The following is a 15,962-nucleotide window of genomic DNA, read 5'->3' on the forward strand; positions in this document are numbered from 1 at the left end:
TACTTCAACTAAAGAAATAGGATATGGATGCAATTTAGATAAAAGTCAGAAAATCTACCAGGTTATCTCTTAAAAAAACAAAAATCTTTCCATCTAGCATATCCTTGTTTAGCTAGTTTGATTGAAAAACTGCCATGAGAGCATTACTATTTTAATCTCAAATTTTGGTCCCTCTTAAAAATGTAAATTTTATTTTCCAGAGATATTAGGAGGCAATTTATATCCATTATTTACACATGAACCAGGTTACAAAAGACTTTCCAGAGATTACTTTTTTCCAGAATTTATTTATTTATTTATATTTTTGTTTTGTTTTTAATTAAAAATTTTTTTATTTAGAATATTTTCCCATGGTTACATAATTCATGTTCTTTCCCTCTCCTCCAACCCCCCCCCCCCCGCCAACACACAATTCTACTAGGTTTTACATGTATCATTGATCAAGACCTATTTCTATATTATTGATAGTTGCACTAAGGTGATTGTTTAGCAAAGAGACTACATTTTAATACGAGAGAGATATAAAGAATCTGTGGTTCTAAACAGAAGTTCCAGGGCCTCTTGATTCAAGAAGGTAGAGATTCTTCAGCAGTAGAGACTACAAAAGAGGAGGAGGATTAATTAAGATTAGTTTTACCTGATTCCAAAGTTTTCCATAGTCTCTCCCTGTCTCTTGATAGATTTTTGTTTTAACTTTTATGACCAAGTACTGCTTTATTACCACTTTTAAAGAAATGAAAGGAGAAACATCAGCTAGTAGGAAAGATCAGTTGCTCCTGGGAATGAAAATGGTGAGAGATAACTCATGTTTTCCTAGACAAAGTGCTAACCTTAGACCAGTGATTCCCAAAGTGGGTGCTGCAGCAATCCAGGGGGAGCAGTGATGGCCACAGGTGCATTTATCTTTCCTATTAATTGCTATTAAAATTAAAAAAAATTTCCAGGGGGCTAAGTAATATTTTTTCTAGAAGGGGGGGGGTAGGCCAAAAAAGTTTGGGAACCACTGCCTTAGACAAAGGATGATTCCAATGAGCTTGTATTTTAGAGACTCTAAATTAAATATTTTATTTCATTGTCTTTCATTTTCAAGCAGCCACAGCTCATTAATATTGCAAAGTGTAGGAATGAACATAGGGCTGGGAGTATTTGAGTTGAAACTTCTGTGTTTCAGGAAGGCACTCACATGGATGTGCCCATAAAGCCCAAGTAAAGATTTATGACCTCATCCTTTTGGTAGAAGCCCAGGAGGAGGTGCAGCTTTTTTCTGCTTTCTTTTTACATTAATAGGTAGTCTTCTTATTGCCATAAGAATGTTTTAAATATTTTTTTTCAGGTCAACTGAAATAGAAACTACTCAGTTCATGAGCATTAGATTTGGGAGTTTTGATCTCCATTTCAGTACCCTCCCTACAGTGGAAGCTAGTTTTCCCTTTAAAGAACTTGCCAGCTTTGGATGTAAGCAGGCTCCTTTGCCTCCTGTCCTATTCCATTCTTCATCTGTACCCACGCAGTTTATTTCGCTTTATTTATGCTTTCAGTTTACTCAGACCTCCTGGGAGCCCATTTACCCTTAATATGCCTGTATACAGTAACTCTCATTAGCCTTAATGGAAGCTGCATGTGCTCCCTGATGAACAGGAATAAGAAAACAAAGACTGAATTTAGAATTCTTCCTTCTTCTTGTTAACCTAGTAGCAGGTTTTGTGTGTGTGTGTGTGTGTGTGTGTGTGTGTGTGTGTGTGTGTGTGTGTAGTTTGGAAATTGTGAACTTAAGAGTTAACATGATTTAACGTATTGTTATGTCATTTTTGCATAATGTGGTACTCTTAACATTTTTTGAACTATTTAAGATAGAAAAGAAATATCTCAAAGACCAGTGTCTATTTTTGTGATGATATATAATATAAAAAAGAAATAGAGAATAGATTTGAATGTCTATGAAAAACGAACTGGTGTTTGTTTCATGTGTAAATAGTATCTATCTTCCTCTTCTTATTCCTTCTCATGTACCTATTTATTATCTACCTTTTCTCTATATCCCCCTGCCTACTTATCTATCTGTCTGTCTGTCTATCTGTCATCTATCTATTCTGTCTGTCTATCTGTCATCTATCTATTCTGTCTGTCTGTTCTGTCTTTATTTCTATCTATTCTGTCTGTCTATCTATCCATTCTGCCTATCTGTTTGTGTCTATTTGCCTATCTATCTGTCTCTATCTATGTATTCTCTCTCTCTCCCCACCCTCCTGTCTGTCTTTCTGTCTGCCTACCCATCTATCATAATCATTATCAACCTTTCTGCTTATTTACCTATTCTCCAACATCATTATCAACAATTGTATCTACTTATTCTCTGTATCTATCATCTAAATATTTACCTACCTATTTATATCTATCTGTCTTGTGAAAGGAAATTTTTAATTCCCTTTGTTTATTTTAACTTAATCAATCAAGAACTTGGATTGCCCCTCCTTTCACATTTAGTCACTTGAAATTTTTACTTGAAGCCCTAAAAGAGCCTTTTACTTGAAAAGGAAGTTCAAACCCTGAAAGACTGGAAGTGAATCCCACAAGCGCTGCCCCCCCTGAGCGGTGCTGGACAAATTGAGGAACTATGATTGGTTCCTGACATGTGACATGAGAGAACTTTTGGGTGGAGAAAAGTGCTTATAAGGTGAGACCCAACAGGAAGTCAGGCATTCTCTTATTTTGGATTCTCATTTTGGATTCCCATTTCAAATTCTCATTTCATCCTCTTTGGTGCTGATCTTTTGGGTGGTGAAACACTTAACTGGAGGCACTCTCATGGGCTGGTGAGATTCACATTCTGATTCACACTTGAGGTCTGGGGGAACTCAGATCCAGACTTAGGGTATTTAGCTAGGCAATATTTTCTACCTCCTACCTACATTTCCCTCTCTTTACTATCTCTACTTTGCTATAATAAAGCTACTAAAGTTACTAACAGCCTTGAGACTTAAGTTAATTTTTATAGACAGGGACCACACAACTTTTTTTAACTCTTAATTTGATCAAAACCCATTTTAACTCTTACAGTCTTATATTTAGACTTGGAAGAGACTTTTATGTCTTTTGTTTCAAAACCATCATTCTAAAGATGAGGAACTTGGTCCCAGAAAGATTAAGCAACTTGTCCAAAAGTATGTAGATTAGGTAGAGGTAGGATTTAAATGAAGGTCATCAGATTCCAAATTTATTGTTCTTTCCAGCTTACAGTGGGCCTGGGATTATGTACATGCAAATCCATAGGTACATATATAGGAGTATGTATGCATTGTTTGCATACAAACTTAAAATTGTAAATGATGGAGGTCATAAATTTGGTGGGTAGTCTAAGGCTCAGTAGTTTCTTGAGTAGGATTGATTCACCCTGGAATAAAGCTCACCAGTTAGATAATTTGTAATGAATTAGGTTTTACTTTCTCCTACTTAATTAGTGACTGCTTTTTTTCTTCTTCAGAGAATTTGAACCATTAAAAGAGAAATATTCAAGACTGCTGTGCAATCATTTAGAACTAGAAAGGCTCAGGCTGTGTTCTAAGACAGGAAAGGGGACTCCTTTCTTGGAAAGCAAAGTCAATCACATGGAGTTGAAGATAAGGAAAAGTATTATGCCCATGGGTCAGTTTTCAAAATCATTTGGTGAGTTCCAGTTGAGTTGGTTAGGTGTGAATTTTCTGTGTAGGTTCTCTGGGTTTTACTCTTGGCTGTAGTATAGAGTAGTTTGTCTTTTTAAAAAATAAAGATATTTCATTTTACCAATTACATGTAACAACAATTTTCCACAAAAGTTTTTTGGAACTATATGATTCAAATTGTCTCTATTCCTCCCTTTCCTCCCCCTTCCCAGAGAGGGTAAGCAATTTGATCTGGATTAAACATATATAATCATGCAAAACACATTTCCATATTGTTCATTTTTGTAAGAGAATAATCATGTAAAACCAAAACCTCAAAACAAAAACTCAAATAAACATATGAAAAATTACATGCTTTGATCTGCATCTGATTCCAACAGTTCTTCCTCTGGAGGCAGATAGCATTCTGTTATAAGTCCTTCAGAATTGTCCCGAACCATTTTTTTGCTGAAAATAACTCTTGTCACAGTTGATCATTCCACAATATTGCTGTTATTATGTTCAATATTCTCCTGATTCTGCTTATTTCACTCTGCATCAGCTCATGTAGGTCTTTCCAACTCTTTCTGAAATCATCCTGTTCATCGTTTCTTATAACATATATTCCATGACCATCATTTACCACAATTTGTTCAGCCATTCCCCAATTGATGAACATCCCTTCAATTTCCAATTTTCTGCCACCATAAAAAGGACTGCTATGAATATTTTTGTTCAAACAGGTCATTTCCCCCTTTTTTTTTGTATCTGTTTGAGATACAGACTCAGTAGTGATAGTACTGAATCAAAGGGTAAGTATTGTTCTGTAGCCCTTTGACCATAGTTCCAAATTGCACTCCAAGATCTTTGGATTAATTCACAATTCCACCAACAATGCATTGATGTCCCAATTTTGCCACATTCCCTTCAACATTTATCACTTTCCTTTACTGTCAATCTGATAAGTGTGAAGTAGTACCTCAAAGTTGTTATAATTTCCTTTTCTCTAAACAAGAGCGACTTAGAACATTTTTTCATATGATTATGGATAACTTTGATTCCTTCATCTGAAAACTATTGGTTCATATCCTTTGACCATTTGTCAACTGGGGAATGGCTTATATTCTTATAAATTTGATTTAGTTCTCTATATAGTTGAGAAATGAGACCTTTATCAGAAAAATTTGTTATAAAAATTTTCCCCCAGTTTATTGTTTCCCTTAGTTACATTGGTTTTGCTTGTACAAAAACTTTTATATTTAATGTTGTCAAAATTATTTATTTTATATCTTGTAATGCTCTCTGTCTCTTGTTTGATCATAATTTCTACCCTTCTCCATAGATATGACAGGTAAATTATTCTACATTCTTCTAATTTACTTATGATATCATCCTTTATGTTTAAATCATATACCTATTTTGACTTTATCTTGGCATAGGATTAGTTTACCTTTTCAATCAACAAGCATTTATTATGCTCTTACTATGAGCCCAAAAGTATGCTAATTACTGAGAAGTTCAAAGGAAAAGTAAAAACAGTCCCTGCCCTATGTGTGCATAGATTCATAATCTCATAGATTTAGAATTATAAGGAACCTCAGAAGTCATCAGAGAGGGGCAACATGATACAGAGGAAAGAATATAGGATTTAAATGGCTCTGCCACTTACCCTCACCAGCTTCCAGCTCATCTTTATTTGTTGTCTTCTCACCTGCCTTTTAGGGCAGGGATTGTTTTGTTTGCTTATCTTAGCACAATGCTTGGCACATAGTAAATGCTTTGTTGATGTTTCTTTCTCTCTGTCTCTGCCTCTGCCTCTCCCTCTTTCTCTCTCTTTCTCTCTCTCTCTCTCTCTCTCTGTCTCTCCCTCTTTCTCTCTCTGTCTCTGTCTCTGTCTCTCTCCCTCTTTCTCTCTGTCTGTCTCTCTCTCCCTCTGTCTTTTGTCTATCTGTCTCTCTTTCTTTCTCTCCCCCTCCTTCTTCCTCTTTTTCTATCTCCTCATTCTATAAACCTACTCACTGAGGTCCACAAAGATGGAGAGACTTGCTCAAGATCAAATGGGTAGTAATGAACAGTGCCAAGACTGAAACTCAAGTCTGAGTCCAGAGCCCATGCTCTTTTCCTCTTCCACACTGATTTCGTTGGCATGCAGTTATGATTTCTCCTTGGAGGAGCCATAAACTTTCTTGGTTGATGGTTCTATTGAGGTGACAAGAAGTTTAAATACAAAGGCAAACATAATTACATACATTTATATAGAGAGAGATGGAAATGGAGGCCAAAAGAAAGACAGAGAGTTGGAGAGACAGAAACAGAAAAAAAGGGAAATAATGTACTTGTGACACTAAATGCTACTATAAAAAATAAGAACTTTAATCCTTCCTAACTAGCCCCTTCCTTTGGATAAAAAAGTAGGGTAGAGTTTAGCCTCCTGGACCAGTGCTGATGCCTTTAGTTTACCAAGGAAAGTTTTAAGGTTCTTCTTAGGAGAATTATAGAGTTATCCATAAAATTGAACTGAACTGGGGAATCCCCAGGGAGGTCATTTAACTTCCTTTGCCAGAATCACCGATAGCTCCTCATGAAACTAGTCTGTAAAACTAACCAAAAAAAAAAAAAATTAAATTTGTCAGGGAAGTCCCCCATGCATACTCTGATCTCAAGTAATTATATTTCCATAGACAAAGAGAACAAGCTCATTTATAAAAGAGAATCAGGCTTTCAAACCATCAGAGGCCATTAGGGACAGGACAATAAAACATGTTTTAACTCTTCTTAAATGGCAGGAAGGTAGAGAGAGGGGAAGAAGAAGAAAGATGATACCCCTTAACTACATGGCTTCTTAGATAAGAAGGAGGAAGTAGAGAGTGGATAAATCCACCAGGTCATAGAAATTCTGTAAGGTCATAGATATAGAAAACACATAATTGTACTCCTAGTAGCCCTTAGTTAGAGAATTAAATCAGAATTGTCACTGAGGTAATACCCTGGTATTCTGGTGGAATCTCTTCCACAGGGTCTTACTCATAAACCATTTTGTGGTTTAGATCACCCATCTCTGAGGGAAACACACTTTGGGGTTGCTGGATAGGCAACTTCCTTCACATATAAAGAGAAAATAATAACTACATATGAGGGACACCCTACCACTCTCATAGTAAATCATCTAGACAAAGCTATGTAAGGTTGAAGATATTCCACCCACTCAAAACCACAATGCCCCTCTGATGAATTGACCTCTCTTTCTCAGACAGAGAATATAACTATTTTAAAGCAAAAGTATTAAAAAAAATAAGATAGTAATAAAAGTAACAATAAAATATTTCCTCCATATACCTTTTTCATACTCTTCCACATGTGGAGAGGCACATAAGTAGAGAACATGTAGTAAGGGGCTATATAAGGACCCCTACATTGAGAATACTCAATAACTCAGAGGAACAGGAAAGGCTTTCTGTAGGAAATGGCAATTATCTAAACTTTGAAAGAAAAAAGGCATTCTAAGAGGTAGAAGTGAGGAGCGAGTGCACTCTAGTTCCAAGAAGTCAGCCTATTCAAAGTTAAGGAGTAGGAGAAGGTTTGTCAAGTTTGGTGAACTGCAAGTAAGTCAGTTTGGTTGGGACATAAATTAGGGAAAGAGCCAGACTGTGAAGAGACTTAAATGCCAAACTGAGGCATTCATACTTCCCTGGAAATAATAGGAAGCCACTGAATCTTACAAATAAATCCCATTTAAAAACATATATTAAAAAAAATCTTTAATCACATATAGGTAACTGGACAAAATCAAGTTGTTTATATAATAACTCCCCAAATGGATTATAATGAAGTCATTCATATTTCTTTTCATCCATGACAAATATCTGAGTGACTACTTACATTCAAGGAACAAGGCTAAAATGCCAGAGGTCCCAGAAGGAGATTTTCCAAATCACTTGTCCCTTAAGGAATGTGGAAATAAGCAGTGACTTTGCTAATCAGTCTCCTGTATCAGATTTTTTCACTGCCTATTGCTCTTCTAAGGATAATGAGTTCAATCGCTCATTCTTCAGGTCAGACTGAGATAAAATGTAGTAGCCAAGAAGGAGGTGAGAGGTGGAAGAGGGCTCTAATCAGCTGGTATCAGGATGAAAAGACTTGTTTTGGCTCACTTAAATGATTGAGTTTAATAGATACCATAAGAAGTTCCCAGAAGTTAGAATAGGAGTTGGCTATCTTTGTAGTCAGGATGGCTGAGAAGATTTTTATTTTTTTTTATTTTTAAAAAAAAATTTTTTTTTATTTTAAACCCTTAACTTCTGTGTATTGACTTATAGGTGGAAGATTGGCAAGGGAAGGCAATGGGGGTCAAGTGACTTGCCCAGGGTCACACAGCTGGGAAGTGTCTGAGGCCGGATTTGAACCTAGGACCTCCTGTCTCTAGGCCTGGCTCTCAATCCACTGAGCTAGCCAGCTGCCCCGGCTGAGAAGATTTTTGATGGGTAGTGAGATGACATTGACCTTATCTCTGGATTTGCCATGACTGGTATCCAATAAAGTATATTATTTCAATATAGAGGATTGAAGTAAGGTCTTCTTGGCATATATCACTGTGTAGTATAGGGACTGATGTATTTACCTAGAATGAAAGTTTTTTCCAGCTTGACTTTTTAAGAGGATAAGAATAAATCAACCTCCTTCCCTAGATGTGAAAAATTTTCTATAACACTGACTCATTTGATGAGTTTCACTGAAATGTTTCCCTCCTTTCTTGTTTATTCATTGTTAGGAGGGATAGATCTTTGGGAAGGGAAGAGGGAAGGATATACTCTGAAATGAAGGAGACATATAAACTAAATTAAAAAACTTTTTTAAAAGTCCAGTTTAAATGTGCATCGGCTATGGGTGAGGGGACAGTGGGGGGGGGGGTTGAAGGGGAAAGTAGGAGCTCGAATCATGTAACCATGTTAAAAATGAATATTAATAAATGATTTTTAAAAAAAGTCCAGTTTGATACTGCATAGAATCTTTAGGGAAGATAGGAGTTTTATATGAATTGTTTCTTTAAATGATTATTCATACATTATTTGTGGATTTTCTCCTATCACAAACTTTATTTCTAAAATTGCAAATTTTAAAAGAGAAGGCAATATGAGTGTTGCCAGAACTATACACATTGAGGGTTTTATTCTTTTAACAAATAAGATTCATAGAAAAATGAGAAAGCATTTCATAGTTTTAAGACAAAGGAGATGGATGAGATGAGTCAATTTGGTTAACAGTGAGAAGAAGTAATATCAGGCCATGACAAATGATATCATATTGAAATTTTAGCATAGAATTGGAGCTAGATGAGACCTCAATGATTATCTGGTCCAACCTTCTCATTTTTCAATTAGGAAACTGAGCAGATTGTCCATTTTGTCCAGTGATAGTTTACAAATATATATTGATACTTTATTTTTACATCACATTTGCTTCTGAATTTACCCTTTCCTCAAACAAAGATTAAACACACACACACACACACACACACACACACACACACACACACACACACACACACACAGTTCTGCAAAAACAACTAATTCATCAATCTCAAATGCTAGTATTGCAACATCCTACAGCAGTGATGGGCAAACTACAGCCGCCAAGGACCAGATGCCATCCCCTGAAATGTTCTATGCTGCCACATGACATTATTCCTAATCTAATGAATACAGTGAGTAGGATACAATACAATGAAACTTCGAAAGAGTTGCCTTAGAAACAGACTGACAGATGAGCATTTCCTTTCCTTTGGCCCCCTCTTTAAAAACTGTCCTACAGTCATAGTGTCCCTCTTAACTCCTCTCCAGGGCAAATGTGAATCCCAAAGTGAATCTCACCAAAATTCAAAGTCCTAATTAGGAAGCTGAAATCCAAAGAGCCAGGAGACGCTGAAGGATCTGCCAAGAACTTTCAGTGCACATGAGGCTAAGACTGCCTAGAATCTCATCAGAAGTCACGCTGAGGGGAATATCCCACCAATGAGCAGAAAGGGTCTCCTAGCCAAAGAACCAAGGAAGAAGTCCTGAATCCAGGAAGCCATGGCATTTTTATAGTCCTTTTTTCATGTCACTTCCTGCCTCTTCACAGGAACCAATCACAGCTTCCAAACTGCTTAGCCCCACACAGGGCTGGGCAATCCCCTTTGGAGGTGGGAATTTTTGACTTGTGAACTCTTTCACCTAGTGACTAGTCAAGTGTTAAGGTAGGGGGTATTTTCAGCTTTTGATTGATTAAACTGAAGGTTGCTGATTGATTACATTAGAAATAACAGAGAGATAATTCTGTCTTCACAGGATGCTACAAAGAGTGTTGCTCTAAATATTTTGTATATAGGAGAAATTTCTGCCATTGACCTCCTTGAGATATACATCAAGCAGTGAGATTTCTGGGCATTTTAATTGCTTGTTTTTGAGTAGCTCCAAATTTTGCTTGATGATACTTTGGACAGGATCGTAGTATTCCTTAAACTTCCAAAAATGACTGCCATTTTCACAAGTCTTCAACTCCATCTCTGGGAAGTGTAGGAGCAAACATGAATAAATACTCCTGATATTTTAAATTAAAGGATTTAATAATAACAAAAAATGAGGAAAAGGATTCCTTTAGCCAAGTGAGCAGAGCACAGAGCCAGAGACCCACACCTGCCACTCTTTAACTAAAGCAAAGCCCAAAAAGAGCCCTGCACTGCGGGTCTCAGTCAAATTTATCTCCCAAGCCTCTGTACATCAAATGAGGACGTACTTAAAAGGATGCTGGGAATGTAGCTCAGGTGTGGCAAATTTTCCACTTGCACAGAAGTCAGCAATACAATTCCTGTTTCAGAGAAATAAAAAGCCATGTTGGTAAACATTCACATTGCAGGTCACCTTGAGGGACTTTACAATTTGGTTCCACCAGCTTACTTGGCTCTTCTTTGGACACTGTCTCTGTTCTAGGCATCTGTGCTGACTGCCTCCCTTACCTAGAAAGTTCCCCCTTTTCACCTCTGCCTGTTATTTTCTATGGTTTCTTTCAAGCCTCAGCTCAAATATAATATTCTGTAGGAGTCTTTTATCCAAATGCTAATGTCTTCCCTCTGAGATTATCTTCCATTTACACTATATATGTATATACATATATATATATATACATATACACACACACACACACATATATATATATATATGTTTTTACATAATTATTTACATGTTATCTTTTCCATTACAGTGTGAGCTCCTTGAAAGCAGAAAATGTGTTTATACTTTCCTTTTGTCATACAGTCAATATCTGGCACATGATAAACACTTAATAAATGCTTGTTGACTATCTGCCTGCCTTAATTCATTCCGTCTCCTTTGCTGCTAGTGTAAGCATCCTAGCCTTAAACACATCAATGCATCCTGGTTGAGGCTCTGATAGGTAACTTGTTCCTCAGAACCAGAGGTCTGGAATGACAAGAACTCATGCTTCTCTTAGCTTGTTCGCTTAGTTAAGATCTCTTTGGGAAAATCAGAATCTCATTTTCTTTTAAGTCTTCCTTTAGAAGTAAGCTTAATTTCACCCTTGCACCAGTTTCTGATTCGAAGCCTGGGGGCTTTTTCAGCACACCACACTGGTGATAAATTTTATATGCTTATAGGTGTGATCCATTCACATATCCTGACCTAGTTTCCTTTATGACCAATGGCACATATTTCCAAGACATCTGGTCAAAATTAGAGATGCAATCTGTACTACAGAATACAATGATGTCAACGGACCCTTGCTCAGGGTCTTGGGACCAGAACCTCAGCAATATTATGCTCTGACTAATCCAGCTAAATAGATGGGCCTAGGCATAGAGTTTCCAAATATTATACCTCTTCATTTTTCACGTGAGGAAATTGAGACACAGGAAAGCTACACCACATGTTATAAGCCAGAGAACTAGGGGATAGAGTTGAGAACCAAAACTTAGGTCTAGTTCTCAAAGTCTAAAGCTCTTCTGACCTTGTACCATGATACCTCAGATTGTTCCCCATACTAGAGTCATGGAACATAAGCATCTGTCTGTAACCAGGACCTTCAGAGTTTCCTCATAAACAAAAATCAGGAGCAAATCTGACCAAAACTAACTGGAAAATGGAGAAAAATTTAATTCTCCCCTCCCCTGGATTTTGACACTAACTGGCTAAGTGATTTTAGGCAACTAGGTGGTGTATAATTAGAAAATCTTGTACCTTTGGACTTCATCTCCCAGCATCCCTTTCCCTTTTTCCCCACATTTGCATCCTTATGTAATGTTTATAAGTTTGGAGGAACTCTGTCTCTTGCTCTCTTTTCCTGCATGCGCAGCTGGGTTAGCACCCTTTCTACTCTAGCTTTTTTATTTTAGTTATTATTAATAAATTTATTAAATATAATACATGTATTGTGTATTAATTATTTTTCTCACAGTGGCATAAATAGAGTGTTGAACCTGGAGTCAGAAAAACCTGAATTTAAATCCTGACTTGGGTACTTATTAGTTAGGTGATCCTATCTACTTTGTGCCTTACCTTCCTTATCTGTAAAATGAGAGAGTTGGAGATGATGGCTTCTAAGGTCCCTTCTAGCTTTAAGTCCATGATGTGAGGAGTCTGGACAGGATGACTACTAACATTCTATGATTCTGTGATTCTTTGAGATCTGCTGCCTAGTTATGCTTAGGTACGTAAATATAATTGAGTCTGAAGGAGATGCCGCAAGGATGGAATAAGATGTCTATGCCCTATTTTCTATTTCTTTTACTCAGTGTTTTTTCACCTTGGGTAATCCGGAGCATGGGATAATTAAGTTCATCCTGTAATTTTCCTTGACGGGAACTCTGTGAACTGCATAGATTTGGCTTCATTATTTAGTTGTGTTTCAAGCAAATGTCAGTAAAATAATTAAATTGTGAAATGCCAGTTTAGTTTAATTATTTCTGCCCCCCTCTCCTCCTCAAATAAATCTGAAAGCATTTTGTTCATTTGCTAAGGAAAGAACTTAGGAAAACTACACTGTGTATTTTCTGCAAACATGCAAATAATTGAGACAAGACTATCAAATTTTAGTTAAATACCAGATTTTGTTTCATGTCATGCATAAAGGGATAAAGCAGTATTATGGGTAATTAAAATGACAATTTGGGGGAAATCTGACTTGAACTCTTCTACTTAAAAACTGAATTGAAGTGACAACTGATTAAACCTTTTCAAATAACTAGTCTTTTAAAATAAAATAAGCAAAATGTTTTTACCAGTTTATAGTTGTGATCAACACATTCTTTGCCATTTCAAACCATGTTTTTAGTAAAAACTTTCAATTGCTTACTACCAATAGAAAAGACAAAATGTTTTTCCCCCTGCAAATATATGCCATATAATTAATCCCTAGGTAAATTACTTTCTAGGCCTATCATCTCCTAGAAGACATTTGAAATCAAATTGAACAATATAGGAAAGAAGATTGAGCTAATAAAAATAAGAAGGATAAATTTACATAATACTCTAAGGTTTACATAGCACTTTTCTCATAATAATCCTTTGAACCAAATTTGGAGCCAGGGAACTGTGGTCTCTTAACCTCTGAGCCTCAGTTTCTTAATCTGTAAAATGAAGTTTGTTTTTGTTGGTTTTGTCTCTTTGTGACCCCCATTTGGGGTTTTCTTGGCAAAGATACTGGAGTAGTTTGAGATTTCCTTCTATGTCTTATTTGACAGTTAAGGAAATTGAGGAAAATAAAGTTAATTGACTTGCCCAGTATCATACAGTTAGAAAATGTCTTAGGTCAGATTTAATCCCAGGTTCTCCTTACTCCAGGTCTGGTACCCTATCTGCTGTGCCTCTACCTAGTAGTCCTCTTCTGAAAACTTCTGATAGGCAGAGTAGGTATCAATATTTCTATTCAACAGGAACTGAGGCTTAGAAAGGTATAATGACTTGCTTGTGGGCATATTGCTAGTCAGTGCTAGTCAGTGCTAGTCAGAATACATTCCTCAGATCTTGACTACAAATCTAGTGTATTTTCTCCCATATCATGCTGCTCTTCTAGTCTTTACTTTCACTGTGTAATTTTGCTAAATTAATTAGTTAAAGACTTAACAGTTCAAGATGCAGAAATGCCCATCAGCCAATGCCAGAGATGGTTAAAGGTCCTCAGTATGTTGATTTTCATCACAGACTATAAAAACATCCTGCTTTTCAGTACAACAACAGTGTTCCTATTTAGTGATCCACCATATGGCAGCAGCCCACAGGTCCTAAAATACCACAGCAGAAGATATGAATTATTTTTATTTCACAACATTCTGGTGAGAAGCAGCCTTGTGTATTGGGTACAGTGCTGGGCTTTGAGTCAGGAAAGCCAGGGTTCAAATCCCCTCTTGACACTAGCTGTGGGACCCTAGACAAGTCACTTAATCTCTTTGAGACAAGAACCTAAGACTTGTCTTAATAAGTCAGAGAAAGTTGTATGGTTGAGGTTCCTGACCTGATAAAATCATCAGCAGGTCAGACCCATCTCACAACAAATACTTATTAACTACTTGTTATTTAGCTAGGAAGAGGAAAAGGAGATAGAAAGTGTAGAGGAGATACAAACTCTACTCCCAATGGACCAAATAGTCTCAGAGAGAAAGAAATGCAATACATGTACAAAAGGCTAGAATTCAAAATAATTAGAGGTAAGTGTACGAGAGGGGCATATCTTAACTCATTTGATCCTTACCACAATCTGAGAAGTAATACATAGAATAGATGGAGTGCTGGCTCAGTGTCAGAAGAGTTCAGATCTAACCTCGAACATTTACTGAGCTTGGTCATTTGAGGAAAGAGGAAATCTAAGAGACATTACATCATTCACGGATAATGCTGCATTTTGATTTTGCTCTGGAGGTAAGAGATCAAATCCTGGTTCCTACACTAAAATAGCTGTGAAACAAAAGGTACATCCATTACTGTCTCTGACCCTGTTTCTTCTTATGAAAAGTGGGAATAATCATGCTTGAATTATGTACTTAACAGAGCTGTGTGAGGATCAAAATGAGATAATAGGTATTAAATGTTTTATAAATGTGAAATCATCATATGAAGGAACTCTTAATATGAATAGTAGCAGTGTTTTGATGAGGGACCCCTCTTCCAGAGAACAAGCTGGTCATCTTCCCCTAGAATAACACCAGCATCTGTCCTGCTCCCTTATGCAAGGGGAAGAGTGCTAGAAACTTGCCCTTCTGAGGTAGATTAGAAGGGGTGAAAGGGGAGGAAAGAAAGCCAGACTAAATAAACAAAGGCAGTAGATACCTATTCTGACCAGTCTCTATCTTTTCTGCAGTCATGAGAGGCAGAAATGAGCTCTGAATTCCTGAGGTACTCCTTTCTTTTGTTTAGAGCTAGAAAAGATAATAGGATTTAGGGCTTGGCCAAAGAGCCACTGGATCTAGGTTATGAAACCAGCAAGCTCTGGCTGCCATTTTGGACTGCAGTAACCCAGCCCCAGAGGAAAAAGGTTTGTTCCTGTCCTTAAGAGCTGCCTCTGCCTGTGATGAAGTAATAAGAGAGGTATTGGGGTCTCTGAATTCACATTTCTGGTAGCTATTTACCAATCTGAGATATCTTGGGATGTCCAGGCAAGAAATGAGTGATGACATCACAAAGGATATATAGTGGCATGCCCAAAAGTTTCCTTCTCTCTCTTTTGCCCAACTCCCTTTTTGCTGCTCTCTTTTGCCCCACTTACTCTCTTTGGTGCCCATTTGGATAGTAGAGGGAGTCTACTGGCCATTTAGATTTTCTTGAGTGGAAAAAAAAGATTTTCTTGAGTGGACAATTAATAAATTAACTTAAATGAAAAAATACCATGTCTTGAGAATTTCAGTGGCTTCAAAGAATAAAATAATATCTTTGAGACTAAAGACAAATTATTCTGCTAACTGCCCAATGAGTATTTTCTTTTTTAAAAAATTTAAATTTCATTTTCATTTCTACATTCTCTCCTCTCACCCCATCCCCATTGATTAAGAAAGAAATACAATCCCAGCACAATGAGTTTTCTGGGCAAATCTTGTTCTACTTATTCACAGAAAGCAGAATTTGGTTAATGGATTAGTAATGTTATAGGAAATTTATAGATAGGACTTATTATAGTGAGTAAAAAGCAGACTAAGCAAAAACCTGGCTGAGGCTGTGAACATTCCAACCCAGAATGTTGAGAGATGCTTGTCCTCAGAGACTAAGAGAAATTGACAGTAGTTTTGCCCTGAAGAAGCTGGAGAGTATGGATATTGTTCAACTAACTAGCTTGTGGACTTATTTG

This window comes from Gracilinanus agilis, chromosome 4 (genome assembly GCF_016433145.1).
Source record: "Gracilinanus agilis isolate LMUSP501 chromosome 4, AgileGrace, whole genome shotgun sequence".
Lineage (NCBI taxonomy): Eukaryota > Metazoa > Chordata > Mammalia > Didelphimorphia > Didelphidae > Gracilinanus > Gracilinanus agilis.